Source organism: Vombatus ursinus, unplaced genomic scaffold, assembly GCF_900497805.2.
Source record: "Vombatus ursinus unplaced genomic scaffold, bare-nosed wombat genome assembly UNPS02014848.1, whole genome shotgun sequence".
NCBI classification, from domain to species: Eukaryota; Metazoa; Chordata; class Mammalia; order Diprotodontia; family Vombatidae; genus Vombatus; species Vombatus ursinus.
In genome coordinates this window covers 5325906-5329524 of record NW_020954626.1, presented here as the reverse complement: position 1 = coordinate 5329524, position 3619 = coordinate 5325906, and the positions used below count along the sequence as shown (strand labels likewise).

At 40.8% G+C, this 3619-nt stretch overlaps 1 pseudogene; it reads left to right on the top strand.

Annotated features, from left to right (window-relative positions):
• Positions 1 to 2731, top strand: part of LOC114027003 — a 62847-nt pseudogene extending 60116 nt beyond the window's left edge.
• Positions 2732 to 3619: the final 888 nt, after the last annotated feature.

Genomic DNA, 3619 nt, shown 5'->3' with positions numbered 1-3619 from the left:
AAAAAAAAAAAACAAACCCTCTCTTGATCCTTCTATCCCTGCTAACTATCATTCTTTATTTCTTCTGCCCTTTGTAGCTGAACACCTTGAAAAGGTCATCTACAATAGGTGCTTTCACTTTTTCTCCTCTCATTCTCTCCTTAACCCCTTACAATCTGACTTCCAACCTTACCATTCCACCAAAATTGCTCTCTCCAAAGTTATTTATGTTCTCTTACTTGCCAAACCCAATGGCCTTTTCTCAGCCTTCATTGTCCTTGATCTCTCTGCAGCCTCAGACACTATGGATCACTCTCTTCTCCTTGATACTCTCTTCTCTCTAGGTTTTTGAGATACCACTCTCTCCTGGTTTTTCTCCTACCTATCTGTCCTCTCCTTTGTCTCTTTTGTTCGATCCTCCTCTAGCTTCCACATTCTTATTGTAGATGTCCTTCAGGCTTCTGTCCTCTTCTCCTTCCATGCTACAGCACCTGGAAATCTCAGCTTCCATAGATTTAATTACCATCTCTGCTGATGAGTCATTCTCAGATCTATCTTTCCTGCCCTAATCTCTCTGCTGTTCTCCAACCTCGCATTTCCAACTGCTTTTCAGATATTTTGAACTGGATGTCCAGTAGACATCTTAAACATGTCCAAAACATAACTCATCACCTTTCCCTCTAAATCCTTCCCCTACAACCTGTCCTATTACTATAAAAGGCAATACCATCTTCCTAGTCCCTCAAGTTCACCATCTAAGAGATATCCTGGATTCCTTGCTATCTATTATCCCCATATCCAAGCTGTTGCCAAGGCCTACCAATTTCACCTTTTCAACATCTCACATAGATGCCTCTTCACTCCTCTGATGCTGCCACCACTGTAATATAGGCCCTCATCACCTTATACCAGATTATTGCAATAGCCTGCTAGTGAGACTGCCTGCCTCAAATTTCTCCAACTCCAATCCATTCTCAATTCAGCCACTTAAAGTGATTTTCCTAAAATAGGTATGATCATATTACCTACCCCTAATCAATAAATTCCAATGGCTTCCTATTGCCTCTAGGAGTAAATACAAAATGCTCTGTTTGGCATTCAAAACCCTTCATAACCTTGTCGCCTCCTACCTTTCTAGTTTTCTTATACCTTACTCCCTACCACATACTCTTCAATCCAGTGACACTGGCCCCGTGGCTGTTCAACTAATAAGTCGTTTCATCTCTTGACTCCAGGAGTTTTCTTTGTCATGCCTAGAATGCTCTCCCTTCCCTGCTCTGACTCCAGACCTCCCTGGCTTCCTTTAAGTCCCAACTCATATCCACAGGAAGCCTTCTTCAACCCTTCTTATTTCCAGTGCCTTCCTTCTTTTATTTACTTTCCACGTGTCGTGTATATAGCTTGCTTTGTAGATACTTGTTTGCATGTTGTCTCTTTCATTAAACTGTGAGGTCCTTGAGTACAAGGACTCTCTTTTCCCCTTTGTTGTATTCCCAGTGCTCAGTTAGTTCAAGGCCTGACACATAACAAATGCTTAGTAATTATTGATTGATTTATCTTCTTTAAACACCCCCATTTCATCATTTTCGTTACTCTGCCAGCAAAGCCTTTCAGTTCTTCTCTGTTTGTTTCTTGCTCCGAATTACCTTTCCAAACTTATGTGCCAATAGATATTCTCCATTCTAGTGAGGCCAGTCTTATCAATCAAGTATTTTTAAGTGCATACTATGTGCCAGTAATGCCATAGTCCAGCAGGGAGAGGGGAGAGAGAGCGTCCAGCAAGAGCCAAGCCCCGCTTCCTCCTGGCGCCGCAGACCCAGCGCTGGGAGCAGGCAAGGGTGGAAGCCCAGAAGTACCAGCAGTCATAGGCAGCAGAGGAGAAGGAGGAGGAGGAACAGCAGCAGGGACAAGGTAAGGCCTACGTGGGCCGCACCGTCAGTAAGTCTGTGATGGTTGAAGCCTTAGTCTTCCAGGTCTCAGCTACAGAACCTTGGCCTGGAGATGCTACATTTTATCAGCAGCTGAAAGGGGAACAAATTTTGCTTTCTGATAATGCTTCTTCACTTGCCATTCAGGCCTTTTTGCAAATGTGTGAAAGCGGCTCGTAGTGGTTTGCAGAGAAAATGCCAAATAATGTCTCCATCTGGTGAAGTACCTTTTATTCATGTGGTAAATCAAGTGGTATCAGAACTTGGTCCAATAGTCCAATTCGTAAAATCCAAGGGTCATTCTCTTAGTGATGGGTTGGATGAAGCCCAAAAAGCAGAAATGAAAGCCTACATGGAATTAACCAATAATATGTTGTTGACAGCAGAGTTGTGTCTTCAGTGGTGTGATGAAGCTACTGTAGGGGAGATCACTCACTCTCCATACAGATTTCCTTGTTCTTGGCCTCTGAACCACGTCTTGGCTTATCAAAAACAATGGGAAGTCAAAGGCAAGATGAAAGCCATTGGATGGGGTGACAAGACTTTGGATCCGGTCTTAGAAGATTACCAGTGCTTACCAGTACTGTCAAGCTTTTTTCTCAAAGACTAGGAATACAACCTTATTTCTTTAGTAAGCAGCCCTAGTCTTTGGCCGTATCTTCACAATCTTTACCACTCAGTTGACCAACAAAGAACTCTCTGAAAAGGTGGAAAATTACCCCATTCTCCTTGCTTTCTGTAGAAGAATTGAACAGAACTACTTTGAAGAAAATGGGAAAGGACACATCCCACTCAGGTTGACCCAAAGAGACTTGTTGAATTAGCTATTTCAAGGAAAAGTCTAACTCTTAAATTAGGTTCAACTTCATGATTATAAGAGTATCAGAATTTTACAAATGTACACAACTTCTAGAAACCTCCAGTTGTTTAACAGACATTTAATATGTACTTCGTAGCCAACTATACACTAAACAATTCTGAATTATTCTATTGAATTCCAGATTATGTATGTTTGTTTCCTTGAAACAGGTATGCACATTAAAATAAAGCTTTAACAGTGATGCAATTTTCCTCCCCACAATTGCTGTCACCTTCCTCATGTGAATTGAAAAAGTGCTCTAAGTTCTTTCCAAGGACAAAGACAAAAGACAAGACACAGAAGGTGATCTTGCTTAGTTAGATGGTAAAATTGGCCATGCGGGGGAAATGGTCATTTTAGGACTGAATAGATGTACACTTAGAAAATTTGCCTATTTACAAGATGTTTAGATCATATACTAGTTTAATATTTTAAAAAGTAATTCTTGTCTGAAATCAGTTGGATGAAAAGAGATACTTCATAAAATGGTTAAAGTCCACTTGATAAAAAGATAGCTCTGTTTTGTGAGACTTAGATCAGAGGATTGTAGATTTAAAGCTGGAAAGAACCTCATATATTTTTGGTGAGGCAATCAGGGGTTTAAGTGACTTGCCAAAATTCCACCATGTTATTAACAGCTAGTTAAGTGTCAAGTGTCTGAGGCCAGATTTGAACTCAGGTCCTCCTGACTCCAAGACTGGAGTTCTATCCACTATACCACCTAGCTGCCCCTGACCTCATATTTTCTTAATTTTTTTTTCTTTATGATTTTTCCCCTTAAAATGACTAATCACGAAAGTAGTAGTGTCACTTACAAGGGACCATTAACTATATGCAATGCAGAAATAATCAT